This window comes from Heterocephalus glaber, unplaced genomic scaffold (genome assembly GCF_053883595.1).
Source record: "Heterocephalus glaber isolate CG9 unplaced genomic scaffold, H.glaber_assembly_v1.0 deba00001550, whole genome shotgun sequence".
Lineage (NCBI taxonomy): Eukaryota > Metazoa > Chordata > Mammalia > Rodentia > Bathyergidae > Heterocephalus > Heterocephalus glaber.
Window position 1 is genome coordinate 13,559,119 of NW_028258343.1, and position 18,159 is coordinate 13,577,277.

Sequence of the window (18,159 nt, forward strand, 5' to 3'; positions counted from 1 at the left end):
AAATATTTTAAAAATAACATTTCCTCTTATATGGAAAGCCCCAAATATAAAGAAGTTAGAGAGCAAAATAAAAAGTATATCACAGGAAACCAGGAGGAGGATCTTTTGGAAAAGAGAAAGGGGTCAAGAGATGGAGGGAAAGAAGGGGAATGGCACGGAAAGGGATGAAGATGTGTCGTGTATGTGCACCAACCCCCCATGAGGAATGTAAGCACCATGTACCACAACACGCATCAATAAAACACACTGTTTTCAATGTGCAAAATGCTACCATGCCTACAAAGGAAATTCTCTCATTTTAAAAATATGTGACTGAAATCTTGATGCCCAGAAGTTATTCTAATGATTCTTCATGAAACAAATATTTGACATATTCTGTGTGATTAAAATTTTTCTCATTGAGTTATCTTTTCTGTAACAGAATATCAATTGCATTATAATATGGAGTTGTCACATCTCTGGAAAGTTTTCATTGTTCACCCTAAAGCTCAAGCCTGCGTTAGGTGTGCTGTTTCAGCTGACAGTAACAAGCCTCTTGAGTCATTGATAGCAGTTGCAGTGTATTAGAAATGTGTTCTTTCACAGTTCTTGCGGGGACAAGTTCAAGATCAAGGTATGAACACCACTGGCTCCTTCTGAGGGCCATGAGAATCTGCTCCAAGCTGCTCCTTAGCCTCTGATGGTTTGCCTTCAATCTTGGGGTTCCTGGGCTTGAGAAGCATCACCCCAACTCCTGGTTTCACCTTCTCAAATTTCCCCTTTGAGGACACTAGATGTATTTGATTAGAGTTTATCTGGATGACCTCATTTTAACTTGATGACCTCCGTAAATATCTTATCCCCAAATAAGGCCACATTCTGAAGTACTGGGGGTGGGGTTAGCGTTTTGATGTATGGACTTTGGGAGCATCCATTCCTAACTGTGGAAGAGTGAAGTACACAGTTGTGATGTCAACCCATGGTCGAGTCGTCTAAGGGAGTCACAGCCATGCAAGCCTTGGTAGCTATGCACAGGGCTAGGGATCTATCTTTTCTGCTTTGATGAGCACAGCACTGCTGCTATTACTAGTTATCCTGTGAGATTTCCTGAAGGAGGAAAAACTCTCAGAACAGTGTGCTCCACGTGAAGCACCAACAGTGCCCTTAGCCTTGTGCCAGCCGTGCCCAGTGACGAGCATGACTCACAGGAAAGGCAAGGACCAACCCTTTCCTGGCCCTCACTGGATGTCTACATTTTCCCTTTCCCCCAAATTACAGGAATCCATTGGAAGGAATTTTTATGTGTTAGAAGATTATTTTTGTGAATTTGATCTTAAGAAATGTCTTTATTCAGAAAAGAGGTTTCTGTTCACTGGTATGGCATGAGTCTTGTTCATTTCTATATTTTTGTTACTTACACTTTGGAAATAAAAAACAAAGAAGAAAGGGCTGGGCGTGGTGGCACATGCCTGTAACCCCAGCTCTGGGGAAGCTGAGGCAAGAACACTGCAGGTTTGAGCCCAGCCTGGGCAACCTAGCAATAAGTGAGACCGTGTCTCAAAATAAAGCATAAGAAACAAAGAAGATAAAATAACAACATCATCTAGTGACTGCATCTTTTAGAATTAGAAATCAAAGTGTACTATATAAACACCTGTAGTGGCTCTCAAACTTCGTTATTGAAACCTACACCACAAGGCGGCGCCAGATTAACGTAAAATGGGCTGCCCCACAAAACAAGGAACCTGGAAGTTAACTTTAGTGTGTAATTTAACCCAACATAAACTTTAGGTGTTGTTTTTTTCAGAGCTGAGAAATTGCCAGTATTTAACAATTAAAGAATCTTTTTCATAGTCTGCATAAAACCTAACCTCCTTTCACATCTGAGAACAAAACAGTTTCTCTGAATCCCTCAACACACACACATACACACATCCGTCAATTGCTCCAAAACTACACTGAGGTCCCATATTTGCAGGCCTTTTATTACCATGTCATATATTTTATTAATTAGAAGGACTTGCCAAAGTAGATGAAATAAAGTTTGTTGACCATGCAGTATGCCTGTCCAAAGGTCATGCATTACACGCTTGCTGAATTTAAATCTGCAATTGTGTTGTGGCTAACACACAGAACATTCTGTCGCGCTGGCCCCTGCTAACACTACACTCCCACATCCCACAGGCCTGACCACAAAGGCACTGTCACGCTTGCAAGACAAACATGTGACCAGCTCCTGATCCCTGTTGGTGAGATGGACTCCCCCAGCTCTGCCCTTCTCTGTGACTATCAAGACCTCTTATGTGAGCTGTGGAGTGGCAGAACCCAAGTTATATCTGGAATTCTTCCTTTAAGGGAGCGTGGGAAACCCAACTGTTTTACAGAACAAGAAGGCACTGTGAGGTAGATTTTAAATGGACCAATCCAGAGAATCTCGGTGTTTTTTGTTTTCTATTTGGTTTAGTTTTCTATAATTATTAAAGCTTCTGTATACATTATTACTCAAAAGTCAATGTTATTTCTAACAATACTGGTGAGGAGGTTGGAATATGCAGAGATTCAATAATATGTCGCCATGTTTAGGGTCTGTTTGAAATTATGTATCTTGAACATTTTTGAAACTATACTTGTTTTCAAACTATTTAATTGCCTATTTTGAAACTACACACCCTGAATATTTTGGCAAATAATCAAATTTAGTGATATCTTGTTGAGTATTTCTTTACACAGGAGTCAAATTGTACCTTAAATAGATTAAATGCAGAATTTGAAACACTGAGGAAGACATTGGCTTCTTGGGTTATTGCTTTCAATTTTCCTTTTTCCCAGGAGTATTTGACCCCTCACAAAAAGCTGGAAAACTGTGTCCTCTAGTACCTTGGACTCTAAAATTCAACTGGAACTTCTCTTATCCTAGAATAATTCAAAATATAACAGAAGCAGGAACATCAAATGGATGATTACTGTTGAACCCAGTGAGAGAGAACCAACCAGAGACCGATATTAAATCCACACAGGAGTTTATTACTGGCCAGGACCAGAGCTGAGCATCAGACTCCAGCCTCAACTGGGGGTTGACAAACATGTTTTATACACCTTTGAGGCCAACAGTTTCTAGGCCCCCCTATGGGATAGAACTAGTAAAGCAAGCAAAAGGTACAGAAGCAGAACGTCCTGCTGTTAGAACATTTGTGAAACAATAGTTGATTAATTGTCATTTCTAAAGAGACTTTCTAAGGGGAGGAGGTTTTTAAGCTTCCTCCTTCTGAGTTCATCTAGAGGGCAGGCAGGTGGGTCAAGCAGCAATATGGAGTCTGTCTTGATAACTAGGGTCTTTCAGTTACCACCTTCTCACTGGGCCCATTATTTAACAGTTCCCCAGGTCCTACTTAACGTGGCCCATTATGTCAGCCTATGACCTTTCACAAAGCTCATGGAAGATGCTCCAACATGAGAAAGAACTGTGGGTACAAGCAAGAGAGAAACTGGAGTAGACGTGGGTTTCTTTTATATGTTAAACAATTTCCCATATCTTTGCTTTGCAGATCTGACTGCTGCTCTATAATTTCCATTATATCACAGATTGGAGGTAATATTGGGTTTGCAGAACACAGTGAAGTTAAAATTTATTGTAATAGCTCAAATCTCTACTCCTGAAACCCGTTGCTAACCCATCATTCTTCCTTTGAAAACAAACAAATGTTCTGGGGCCTTTATGATGCCTCTGACCTTTGTGCTAGGCTCTTCACATACACTGTTTATTTAGCTCTTACTTGAAAGGGGTAAGGAGTCTAAATTAGTTAAGAAAAACAAACAAACAAAACAAAACAAAACAAACCCACCACCACCAGGCATAGAATTATGAACCCAATCTTTTCAATCACTCAGGATGTTCCACTGAGCAGAAAGATTTGATTTAAAAGCCATTCTCACCCTTCTCCAGGTTTAGTGCAATGAACAATTCATTTACCTCTGTCAGTCAGTTTCCTACCAAGGAGCACAGTATGAAACAAATGACTTGAGCACAGTGACTTCACAATTTAGAAAGGTGGGGATGGGTGTTAAGGATCCAATGCGGGGCAGAGCATTGCTCAGAGGCCAGTAGCTGTGGGTGGGAGAGGAGAGCTGCTGCCCACTGGAAGCGGCAGATGGGAAGATGCACTTAGCAGAGCCTGGATCTGGCAGCTACAGAGAGATGGGCAGTGCTGGGCACTAGGTCTTCCCTAGAAAGAGCATGAATTAGCAGTGGGCTGGTGAGGCACTGACTGGGGGAACACATGCCCTAATTTTACTTTCCTCTGTCCTTTGACAGCCTGTTGCTATGTCTCACTGGCTGAATTTAGAGACAGAATCAAGAGATAAAGAAAATGTATCACTCAGCCACAAGGAAGATAACTAGGGTTATCTTCATTTGTAGGAAAATCGATGGATCTTGAGACCACCATTCTAAGTGAAATAAATCAGACACAGAGGGTTAAATATTGCATAGTTTCTCTAATAAGGGACATCCAAAATATAAATGACATAAAGAGCAAAATAAAAGAGAGGTGGTGGGAAACAGGAAGGTAGACTCTGTGGAGATGGGAGGGGGACCCAGGAAAAAGGGAGAAGAGAAGACAGTGTGGGTCAAGAGGAGTAAAAAACGATCAGGATGTGACATGTCTATGTACCAATTCCACAGGATGAATGTCATTATTTTGTACTGCAAATGCATATGAATAAGAAAAGAATCATCAAGGAAGTCTGCTGGGCACTGAGGCAGTCACAGGCCGCAGAGCCAGAGTAGAGAGCATACCTGGAGAGGAGGAAGGGAGCTGACAGCCATGGCTTCTAATCTGTGATTGCCTGGCAATTCTTAGATGCCCTCTACTTCAATCCTCACAAAATCTTACAAAGTAAAGATTGTTTTCTGCAATTTACATCTGAGAAAACTGATGGTCCAATCTATTAGAGATATACCATGTTTGTTACCATATGTAAACATAATAATACATCACAGAAAAACATCCAAAAACATACCACTAAACATGCACTAGAAAAATTTAATTTCCAATGATAATAAAATGTTTTAGCAATCTTTCCATACAAGAGAACTTCTTTAAATTGGTAATGAAAAAATATTTAAATCTGTAGCAAATATCCTATTTGATGGTGGGAATGTAGAAATAACTTTAAAATAAAGTTGTCCTCTCTGTTGCTTATGTTTAATCATGTAATGGAAGCCTGAGCTATTAAAAGTCTTAATTTACAGAGGACAAAAGTATAGAAAATACATAAGGATTGCTGTATCTTCTAATATTTCTGTATTGGAAACTTAATCCCCAGTGTAGCAGTATTTGGAGGTGGGACCTACGGAGGGTGTTAGGATGTAAATGAACTAATGCCATCATAAAAAGGGCTCATGGGAGTGGCCATTCTGCTTTCATTCTCTGGCCATATGGGGACCCAGCATTAATCCTCTCCTGGCTTCTTCTCTTCCCCAGGTGAGGCTGCAGTAAGAGGACTCAGCATATGCCACTGACTTGGCCTTGGCCTTTCAAGCCTCCCAAACAGTAAGAAATAAATTTCTGTTCTTTATAAATTACACATTTTGCACTATTTTGTTATAGTAGCACAGAATGGACTATGACAAGAAATTAACAAAAATTCCATAGAAAACACAAGAAAATCTATAAGCAACTTGTAAGGTCTAAGCAGTGTTCAAGAAGATTGTTAGATAAAAGAATACTATACAAAACTTCACTGTGTTTTCATATGCTAGCAACAGAGAGAATATGTGCTTTTAAAAAATAAGAAATCTAGAAATTATAGTGATACAAGCATACCCATGTCTATAGCAGCACAATTCATAATATCTAAATCTTGGAAGCAGCCTATATGTCCATCAACAGATGAATGGATAAAGAAAATTTGATATTTACTTACAATGGGGCATGAAGAAAGATAAACTTGCATTGTTTGTAGGAAAATGGGTGCACCTTGAGACCATAATGTTCAGTGAAATAAAGCAGAGAAACAAGTTTAAATATGGTATGGTTTCTTTCACATGAGAAACTCAGATTATAAAAAGCAAAAATAAAAGATAGATAATAAGATAAAGGGAGATAGATCTTTCTAAAGTGGGAAGGAGACCAAGTGATGGAGGGAGGGGGAGGGAGGAAAAGGGAGGGGGATGAAGAAAGGAATTAAGATGTGTTGTGTACATGTACCAACTCCACACAAGGAATGTAAACATTATATACTACAAACATGTGCTGATAAAAAAGAGATCTAGAATAAACCTAATAAAATATGTGTGATTTGTGGGTAAACAATTATAAAGTTTCCTGAAAGATGTTAAAGAAGACTTGAAGGAAAAGATGTTCATGGTCATATTTGGGTTCAGAAAATATAAAATCTCTTTCAGATTAATCTCTAAATTCAACATAATTCTAATAAGAATGCCAAGAGTTTGGTAGAACTTGAAAGTCCAACATAAAACAACATTAGAGAAACAAAGAATTCAGAATACCAAAATAATACCAGATAAGATCAATATATACCTGATCAGATACCAAGACTTAATATAAAACTGTAATAATTGAGACAATGTAATAAATAAATGGAAGAAAAGTGATAGCTGAGATACAGCATCATACAAATTTGGCTACTGAGTATATGACAGAGAGTGGTACTAATCAGTGGGGTAAAAGGGGTAGGACAATTAGTTGTCCATACAAAAAATATGAAATTCAGTCCTCATCTTAGACCATCCACATATATCATCTGTAGGTGCCTTAATCACCTAATTTTGAAATAAAATTAAACATTTCAGAAGAATAAATCTTTGTGGCTTTGAGGTAACATGAGTTTTCTTAAATGAGATACAAAATGCATTTTCCTTTAGAAAAAGATGATAAATTTGCATAAAAATTAGTGGCATTTGCCTGGTAAAAGATAATATAAACAGAGGGAAAAGATGGGCTATAAACTGGGAAAAGATATTTGCAACTTGTACAACTGACTTATCAGTAAGATAAAGGACAAAGAATCAAATGACAAAAGATACAAAGAGGAAATTAAAAAGAAACTAGTATGTGTAACTAACAAAACATTACTAGTCAGAATATGCAAAGAACTTTTATAATCATTAATTTCTCTGGTTTCATCAAACACAACACAAAAAAGAATAGACTATGAAGGAAAAGATTGATATATTTAATTATGTTTGAATTAACTTTTGCTTAACAGTAAACATCATAAATAAAGTGAACTGAGAGCCTACAGCCTTCAAGGTAAATAATAATATATGATTGACAGGGTATTAAGATTGGAGAAGACACGAAACAAGGAGATCTCTCACCCACTGATTAAGATTTCTAATTGGTATCACTTTGAAGATCAGTTTGGCAGTATGTAGTAAAATTGAAGATGCTTCTACTCTTCAACCTAGCAATTTCTACACAGAGTCTTCAGAAAAACAGTCATTTGTACCCAAGAGAATATGGACAAGAGTATGATTGCAGCATTGTTTGCAGCAGTGACAAACTTGAAAACAGTACAGTTCACCAATAAGGGAGTGAATAAATAAATTGGAAGTTTTATACACAGGATATTATAGAGCAATGCTAATGAATGAGCTAGACTTTTAGGTATAAGCCTGGGTAAACCTTGAAAGAAAGCATGCCAAGCAAATTGCAGAAGGACATGTATGGGATGACATTATTTTATACAGTTTAAGAGCTAGCACCATACTCTGCATCTTTAGGCCTGGTATCAATATACGTAGTCAAGGTGCAAGGTGATGCATGGGAAGGCTCCACACCTGATTCAAGATGGTGGTTACTTCTGGAGAACCTGGTTTTGGGATGACACTAAGATCAGGAAGCAGTATGGATGGTGCTCCAGATATATTGGTAAAATTTGATTTCTTGAGCTGGGTGATGGATATATGGGTCTGTGTTCAATTGTGGTCCATTTCTTTGTGCATGTGTGAAAATTTTTAGTATGAAAAATAAGTCAATTAAATAAGAAAGTAAAACGTGGGTATCACTGCTCCCAGTGCAGAGGAGGTGAGCCCCCGGGGCACCAGCAGCACTGCTCCCACCCCCACAGTCATAAACAAGTCTCAAAACCAGACTTACAGATCACCTACAGCAACCCCAAACAGAAAAGATATGGAACACTCTGATACTTACTCAACCACCCAGACTCCCTGATTTGGCAACAAAACAGGATCTGGAAAAAGTGAAACCAGAAATAATTTCTCAGATAACAACAGAGATTGTGCTCATAGTGCAAGACATGATTAATAAATCTAGAGAGGAGCTGAGGAACATGATGGAATACCAACATAGGAAATAAATGAAATCCATAAAACAGATGCAAACAGATTTCCAGGAGATGAAAAACTCCATTGAAAGTTTACACAGCAGAATAAGGCAATGTAGGATAGAATTTCAGATATAGAAGATAAGATTGCAATTAGTGACCAGGAAAAGAAAAATTGCTTTAAAATTGTAAGGGACCACAAGAAATCCATCCAGCAGCTGCTAGATGATGCAAAGAAGAATAACATAAACCTGATTGGAGTCAATGAAGAAACAGGAGAGTGCAGACGACATAAAAAAAACTGTTCACAGAAGTAATGGCAGAAGACTTCTGAAGGAGGTGAAAAGAACTTGACATACAGATAAGTGAGGCAAACAGGACTCCAACTAGTCTTAATCAAAAAAAATCTACACATAGGCATATAATTGTTAAGATTCCAGAAACACAACAGAAGAACAAAGTTCTACAAGCAGCGAGAGAAAAGAAACAAATCACATACAAAGGAAAGCCCATCAGAATCACAACAGACTTCTCAATGCAAACAAACCACCAAGGCAAGAAGAGCTTGGAGTGATGTATTCCAAGCCCTAAAAGAAAACAGCCTCCAACCCAGATTGATGTAGCCTTCAAAACTATCTTTCAAAATTGATGGAGAGGCAGAAAAGCTCAGCCGGTCCCAGCACCCGGAAGGAAGCTCCCCGCCTCCATCCCAGGCTCCTAGGACAGAGGAGGTGAGCTGGTCCAAGCACCTGGAAGGAAGGTCCCTGCCTCCATCCCAGGCTCCTAGGGCAGAGAAGCTCAGCTGGTCCCAGCACCTGGAAGGAAGCTCCCTGCCTCTATCCCAGGCTCCTAAGGCAGAGAAGGTGAGCTGGTCCCAGCACCCAGAAGGAAGCTTGCCTGCTGCCATCCCAGGCTCCTAGGGCAGAGAGGCTCAGCTGGTCCCAGCACCTGGAAGGAAGCTCCCCGCCTCCATCCCAGGCTCCTAGGGCAGAGAAGCTCAGCTGGTCCCAGCACCTGGGAGGAAGCTCCCCTGCTGCCATCCCAGGCTTCTAGAGCAGAGAAGGTGAGCCAGTCCCAGCACCCAGAAGGAAGCTCCCCCACTGCCATCCCCAGCTCCTAGGGCAGAGAAGCTGAGCCGGTCCCAGAACCTGGAAGGAAGCTCCCCCGCTGCCATCCCAAGCTCCTAAGGCAGAGAAAGTGAGCCACATGGGTGCCAGAAGCACCCCTCCCATGGAAATGAGGAGACACATAAGCAAGTCTCAAAAACAGACTTCTGGATCACCTACAGCAACCCCAAAGGGAAATGAGATGGAACAATCTGATACTCAACCACCTGGACTATCTGAACTGGCAACAAAAGAGGATCTGGGAAAAATGAAATCAGAAATAATTACTCAGATAACAGCAAAGATTTTGCTCATGGTGCAAGACATGATTAATAAATCTAGAGAGGACACAGATAAAAAAATAGAGGATCTGAGGAACATGATAGAATTCCAACATAGGAAACAAATGGAATCCATAGAACAGATACAAACAGATTTCCAAGAGATTAAAAACTCCATTGAAAGTCTGCGCAGCAGAATGAACCAATATGAGGATAGAATTTCACATATGGAAGATAAGATTGCAATTAGTGAGGAGGAAAAGAAAAATTGCTTTAAAATTTTAAGGGAACATGAGAAATCAATCCAGCAGCTGCTAGACCATGCAAAGAAGAATAACATAGGACTGATTGGAGTCAATGAAGAAACAGGAGAGAGTGCAGATGACATAAAAAACTGTTCACAGAAGTGATGGCAGAAAACTTCCCAAGGAGGGGAAAAGAACTTGACATACAGATAAGTGAGGCATATGGGACTCCAGCTAGCCTTAATCAAAAAAATCTACACAGAGGCATATAATAGTTAGGATTCCAGAAATCCAACAGAAGAATAAAATTCTACAAGCAGTGAGAGAAAAGAAACAAATCACATACAAAGGAAAGCCCATCAGAATCACAACAGACTTCTCAATGCAAACCCTCAAGGCAAGAAGAGCTTGGAGTGATGTATTTCAAGCCCTAAAGGAAAACAGCCTCCAACCTAGATGGATGTACCCTGCAAAACTATCTTTCAAAATTGATGGAGAAATAAAATACTTTCATGACAAAGAGCACCTCAGGAACTTCATGAATACCAAACCGGCACTCCAAAAAATTTTAGACAATACCCTAGGAAAAGACAATGAGGATCACAACCCCAGGAAGCCCAGCAGAATGAATCTATTGGGTGTGACAAATTAAATGCAAAGGGGGAGGATCCAACAAAAAGAAAAAGTCATGACAAGGCTTTTAAAACTTTTAACTTCATCTCCCTAATGAGTATATAATTCAATCTTATTATTGTACTGATTAGTATTTTTCTGATTCTAGAGTTGCACACCATTCCTTGTGCTATACTGGCTATTTATCATCTTCTTACATCTACATTTTACTTGGGTTGTCTATTAATGAGCTCCAAGAATTCTTTATATATTCTGGTCATAGGTTATATGTACTGTAAATATGGTCTGTTTAAGAAATACTTTTCATTTTAATGATGTCATTTAAAGTTCTAAATTTTGATGGAATCCCATTTATCAATTTTTTTTATACATCATGTTTTTTGTATCCTAGGTAGGTCTTGCCTACCCTGAATTCATAAATATTTTCCCTTATAATTTCTTCTTAAAGTTTTATACTTTTAGGCTTTCTTATTTAGGTTCATAGATCCCTTCAAGTTATTTTCATGTATGAAAAAAAGGGTTGAGGTTAATTTTTTATATACAGATACCAGGTGTTCTAGTGCCGTTTGCTGAAAACACTATCTCTTCCTTGGCTCTTGAATTGAGTTTACATTCTATAAAATGCTAATGTTATATAATCTTTCAAAACTCAGTGGACCATATATGTGTGGTTCTATTTCTAGATTCTCTGTTTTATTCCAATGATCTATATGTCTTTCCTTATACCAACACTGCCTTGATTACTGTAGCTTCAGAGGAGGTCTTAAAATTAGGTACTAAACGTCTTCCAACACTCTTTTTGTTTCTGTTTTCAACTTTTTTAGGTCCTTGTATTCCTACATAACTTTTCAATTTCAATATCCAATTCTTCATTTATAGCAAGTGCACACAGACCTGAATTTTTATATATACCTTGTGTTTTCTAATCCTGCTAAATTCAAGTACAAGTTCTAGGGGCTCCTAGAGATTTCTTAGTATTTTCTCTGTAGATGATCATTTCATCTACATACAAAGATTTTGCTTCTGCCATGCCAATCCTTTCCTAGATGTGTCATTTTATTGCCAGACTATTTTGGTGGGGACTAGGTTTCAGAGTTTAATGGACAGATAAAGAGTAAGCATATCTGTCCTTGTTCCCCACCTTAAGGAGAAAGCATTGTATCTTCTCCATTTATATAAGGCATTCTCACTGGAAGTATGGAGTACATGTCTTTAATCTGTTGAGAAGGTTCTGTTCTACTTCTAGGCTCCTGATAGCTTTTACCATGAACAGCTGTAGAATTTAGTCCAATACTTTTTCTCCAACTAGTGACAGGATTATATGGCTTTTTCCTTTCCTCTGTTTAAATGATGACTTTTGGGGGTGGATCTTCCAATGCTGAACCAACACTGCCATCCCTATAACAAAACTACTTTCTACATCCTGCCAGATCAGACTTCCAATAGTTTGTTTTGTTAAACAAATTTCTATCTATGTTCATACTTTTTTCTTCTATTATCTTTATCCAGTTTTAGGATTAGCACAATGTTGAGTTCCTAAAATGAGGGGAGAAGTGTTCCTTCTTTTTTCTGCTTTAAATGTTTGATATAATTTATCAGTTAAAATGTATATGAGCCTGCTGTTGTCATATAGGTAGGTTTTCAAGCTAGGAATATACTTTCTTTAATAGGTGCTATTCAAATTTTATATTTCCTCCAGAGTTAGTTTCATTAATTTGTCTTCCAAGATACTTCTTAGAAGTTGTCAAATTTATTTCAAAAAAGATTTTTGAAATATGCTTTCTATATCCTTTTAAATTCTGTAAAATCTGTGGTAATGTCTCCTAGATCTTAATACTGTAATTAAAAAAATGTATACCTGATATTGTGTAACAGGAAGAAAAGGTCTAAAAGAGCAGGGTAATTGGGAGGGGTAGGGGAAGGGAAAAAAGGGAAAGGGAAAAATATGAAAAGAGGAAAAAAAATGGAAACAAGGTCTTTGCAAATAGGGAAGGGTGGAGGGGGTGAAGGGAGGGCAAGGGAAGGGAAAAAAAAAAGAACCAAGATACTCATGTAAAGGTACAAGATCCCAATGATGAATGTAACTGTATTTTATACCAAAAATGTACCAATAAACTTAATGGGGAAAAATTGATGGAGAAATAAGATACTTTCATGAGAAAGAGCACCTTAGGAACTTCATGAATACCAACCAGCACTCCAAAATATTGTAGGCAATATCCTAGGAAAAGACAATGAGCATCACAACCCCAGGAAGCCCAGCAGAATGAATCAGTCAAGGATGATAAGAAATTAAGTGCAAAGGGGGAGAATCCAACAAGAAGAAAAAGTCATAACAATGATAAGTCAATACATATCAGTTGTAACCATCAATGTTAATGGTCTCAATTCACCAATCAAAAGAAATAGACTGGCAGAATGGGTCAAGAAGCAAATTCCAACAATATGCTGCATACAAGAAACACACTTAATTTAAAAAGAAACTTATAGACTGAAAGTTAAAGGGTGGAAAACAATATTCCATGTGACAGGAACTGGAAAAAAAGCAGGAGTAACTATCCTCTTTGCAGATCAAGTGGATTGCAAACCAACACTGATTATGAGAGACAAAGAAGGATACTACATCCTTGTAAAGGGAACAATCCAAGAGGAAGAGATGACAATCATAAATACATATGCACCAAATGCTAGTGCGCCAAACTATGTAAAACAAATACTAATGGACATGAAAAGCCATATATGCACTAATACAATAGTAGTGGGGGACCTCAATTCCCCACTGTCACAAAAAGATAGATCAACTAGACAAAAAATAAGCAATGAAATACTAGAATTTAATCAAACTCTTGAACACATGAACTTAACAGATGTTTACAGAGTATTCCACCCCACAAAATCAGAATACACATTCTTTTCAGCTGCACATGGGTCATTCTCCAAAATAGACCACATATTAATTCATAGAACATGTTTAAATAAGTGCAGAGGAATTGGAGTTATCCCCTATATATTATCAGACCACAGTGTGATGAAATTGGAGATGAATAGCAAAAAACCCCACAAAAATTTCATAAACACATGGAAATTGAACAACACACTTCTGAATAACCAATGGGTTACAGAGGAAATTAAAGAAGAAATCAGACACTTCCTTCAATTAAATGGCAATGACAATACAACATATTGGAATCCATGGGACACAATGAAAGCAGTCTTGTGAGGGAAATTCATAGCAGTGAATACACATATTAGGAAAACAGAACGAGCCCAATTAAACAACCTGATGGTGAACCTCAAGCTTCCAGAAAAAGAAGAGCAGGACAACCCCAAAGCTCGTACAAGGGAGGAAATTATAAAGATCAGAGGAGAAATGAATGCAATTGAGACTAAGAGAATGATACAAAAAGTCAATGAAGCCAAGAGTTGGTTCTTCAAAAGAAACAACAAAATTGACAAACCCTTAGCCAACCTTATCAGAAAAAGGAAAGAAAAGGTCCAAATTCATGCAATTAGGAATGAAAAGGGTGAAATTGCAATGGACCCAGCAGAAATCCAGAGGATCATCAATACCTACTTCAAGAACCTATATGGCAATAAGACGGAAAACACTGAAGAAATGGACAGATTCCTAGATACATATTAATTACCAAAGTTGATCGAAGAAGACCTAAAAATTCTAGACAACCCAATATCAATCAATGAAATTGAAAATATAATTAAAAACTTACCAACTAAGAAATGCTCAGGTCCTGATGGCTTCACTATAGACACTGAATGTCTTCTACAAGTCATTTAGAGAGAAACTACTGCCACTACTGTTGAAACACTTCAATGAAATTGAAAGGGAAGCAATACTCCAGAATTCATTCCTGGAAGCAAGCATTACCTTGATCCCCAAAGTGGAGAAAGACCCAACCGAAAAAGAGAACTATAGGGCAATCTCATTAATGAATATAGATGCAAAAATCCTTACTAGGATACTGGCAAGTAGAATGCAGAAGATCATCAAGAAGATCATACACCCCAACCAAGTGGGATTCATCCCAGGGATGCAGGGATGGTTCAACATATGCAAGCGAATCAATGTAATACACTATATCAATAGAGCCAAGGGCAAAAACCATATGATCATATCAATAGATGAAGAAAAAGCATTTGACAAAATCCAACATGCATTTATGATAAAAACCCTAGAAAAAATTGGAATAAATGGTGTCTACCTCAATCTGATAAAAGCCATCTATGAAAAATCAACAGCCAATATCATACTAAATGGTCAAAAACTGAAATCCTTCACACTAAAATCAGTACCAAGACAAGGATGTCCACTATCACCACTCTTGTTCAATATAGTTTTGGAAACATTAGCCACAGCAATTAAACAAGAGAAAGAAATAAAAGGAAGAAAGATAGGAAATGAAGAAGTCCAATTGTCATTATTTGCAGATGCCATGATACTCTATATAGAAGACCCCAAGAACTCTACCAGAAGTCTTCTAGACTTAATAACCAAATTCAGTAGGGTAGCTGGATACAAGGTCAACACACAAAAATCAATAGCTTTCCTCTACAGGAACAACAGACTCACTGAGAGAGAAATAGGGCAAATAATTCCTTTCACAATAGCATCCAAAAAACTGAAATACCTAGGAATCAACCTAACGAAAGAAATCAAAGACCTCTTCTCTGAAAACTATAGCACTCTGAAAAGAGAGATTGAAGATGATATCAGAAAATGGAAAGACATCCCCTGCTCCTGGACAGGAAGCATCAACTTAGTGAAAATGGCTATATTTCCAAAACTGCTGTATAGATTTAATGCAATCCCAATTAAAATCCCAGCAGCATACTTCATGGACATTGAGAAAACAATCCACAAATTCATTTGGAACAAGAAGAGACCCAGACTAGCAAAAGCAATTCTAGGTAACAGAGACATGGCAGGGGGTATCACAACCCTTAACTTGAAACTATACTACAAAGGCACTATGATAAAAACAGCATGGTACTGGCAAAGAAACAGACCTGAGGACCAGTGAAACAGATTAGAGGCTGCAGAAACTACTCCAGACACACTCAGCCACCTCATCTTTGACAAAGGAGCCAAACACCCTCACTGGAGGAAAGATAGCCTCTTTAATAAATGGTGTTGGAGAAATTGGGTTTCAATTTGCCAAAGACTAAAACTAGACCTATATCTCTCACCATGCACTAAACTAAAATAAAAATGGATTAAAGATCTAAATATTAAAATATAAGTGCTGAACCAGCTGGAACAGATGTTAGGTAGAACTCTTGAAGACATTGGTGTAGGAAAAGATTTTATGAACAAAACCTCAGTTGCCCATGAACTAGCACAAACAATCAACAAGTGGGATCTCTTCCTACTAAAAAGCTTCTGCACAGCAAGAGAAACCACCATCAGGGTGAAGAAACAACCCATAATGTGGGAAAAATTTTCACCTGCTGTTCCTCAGACAAAGGTCTACTGTCTAGAATCTATAAAGAATTAAAAAAAAAAATCAGACTTCCCAAATTTAAAGACCCAATCCAAAAATGGGCATCTGAAATGAACAGACATTTCTCAGACAAAGAAGTAGAAATAGCAAAGAAAATATGAAAAAATGTTCAACATCACTGGTCATTTGAGAGATGCAAATGAAAACAATGTTGAGATTCTGCCTCACTCCAGAAAGAATGGCTGCTGTTATGAAATCAACCAATAACAAGTGCTGGTGGGGCTGTGGGGAAAGAGGAACCCTGCTCCACTGCTGGTGGGAGTGTAGACTGTTGTAACCACTGTGGAAATCAGTATGGAGATACCTTAAAGAACTAGGACTGGAAGGCCCATTTGATCCAGCTATTCCCCTGCTGGGTATCTTCCTCAAAGAATTTTAAAAAATCATACCACAGTGATATATGGGCACCCATGTTCATAGCAGCACAATTTGTAATAGCTAAAACTTGGAAGCAGCCCAACTGCCCATCAACTGAAGACTGGATAAAGAAAATGTGGATTTTTAATAAAATGGAGTACTATTCAGCCATAAAAAATGAGAAATTAGAGACATATATAGTTAAATCGATGCACATTGAGGCGATACTTTTAAGTGAAATAAATAGGGCACACATGTGTAAATCCTAGATAGTTTCTCTGGTGTGAGAAACTGAAAGTGTAAATAAGGACTAAAAGGTATAATAGATAATGTGAAATAGGAAGGAAATGGGCAAAGGGGAAGGGGAATGGGAGGGGTAGGGGAAAGGAAAGAAGGGAATGGAAGTAATATGAGAAAATCAAAAAATGGAAACAAAGTCTTTGTAAATAGGGAGGGATGGAGGGGATGAAGGGAGGGCAGGGGAAGGGGGAAAACTAAGAACCAAGAGAGATTATGTAAAGGTGCAAACTTCCAATCATAAATGTCATTATATTGTGTACCTAAAATGTAACAATGAAATAAAATTTTAAAAAAAAGAAAGTAAAAGGTGGAATAATGAAGAGGTAATTACTCAAGTAATTAAAGCACAGAGTATACAGACTCTAAAGCATAACAGATCTGGTCTTGAACCCCAGCATTTATACTTTCAAATCCTCTAACCATGGCTGAGCAATAATATCACTGGCCTTCACATGCTCAGTCACAGTATTTGCAATATCTGTGCCAGGCCACACGTATCTTCTCTATGCAATATTTGGAATATGGCAAACTTGCTATCTGTGGTTAAGCCTTGCTGATTTTTCAGAGTGCCTGGTGTTTGTTCGTTTGTTTTCCTCCAACCACAGGTCCTATGCTCATGCCATGTACTTCATAGTGCTCATCTGACTGGGTAATTATGCACTTATGTGGACAACTGTTTGATTAATATGCACCTCACTGCTAGGCTGTAAGTTCCGTGAGATCAGAAGTCAGTGTTATTTTTGCACAGCTCTGTATCTCCAGCACTTGGTAAATGTCCTGGCTCCTGGAATATTTTGATTGAATAAATGAATGAATAGTCATTATTCAATAAATAATTGCTAATATTATTTTGTGGTTTGATTAAGGCTCAGAGGTAGTAAATGTGAGAGTTGGGTTTCACAACCATCTGAAGGAGACCAAAATCCCTTTCCATGGGCTGACACTGTGCAGCTGCGGCACCAGACACCACAGGAGCTTGGAAGAGAAATGTCTTCCCCTGAGGATCTCTACGGGATGTGGTTTTGCACCATGGGGAATGTTTGCCAATATCTGAAGGTGTGTTTGAATGTCCTGACTGTGGAAAGAAGCTGGCTTCTGGCCTCTAGTTGACAGAGGCCAGGGATGCTTCATTTTGATTTTCTCCCAACCCAAGAGTCGCTGTGTCTTCCACCCGTACAGTGGTGGCTGCTAGTGGGCAAAGCCCAATGTAACACAGTCCCCTGGAGCATTAGCATGTGTGGTGACACAAGGAGGTGGAACAGGCCTCTGGAGAAAATCAGGTCTAAGAGAAACAGCGTTGCAGTGACCTCCAGTGTACTGTTTAGGATCCAGTCTGGATGAAGATGTTTTGATTCTATACAGTGATGAAGTGAGTTTTGCCATCAGCGAAGTTAATAACCCAAGATATCTGGCAAAGGACTAGAAATGT

At 38.4% G+C, this 18,159-nt stretch overlaps 1 pseudogene across 1 annotated transcript in view; it reads left to right on the forward strand.

Moving 5' to 3' along the window:
• The window catches only part of LOC101703004 (protein FAM204A pseudogene), a 65,770-nt pseudogene that overhangs the window by 29,484 nt on the left and 18,127 nt on the right, over positions 1–18,159 (forward strand). Inside the window, exons 4-5 of the transcript XR_015442545.1 lie at positions 5,463–5,531; positions 17,597–17,786. The product of XR_015442545.1 is annotated as a protein FAM204A pseudogene (transcript). The remainder of the gene's footprint in view (positions 1–5,462; positions 5,532–17,596; positions 17,787–18,159) is intronic.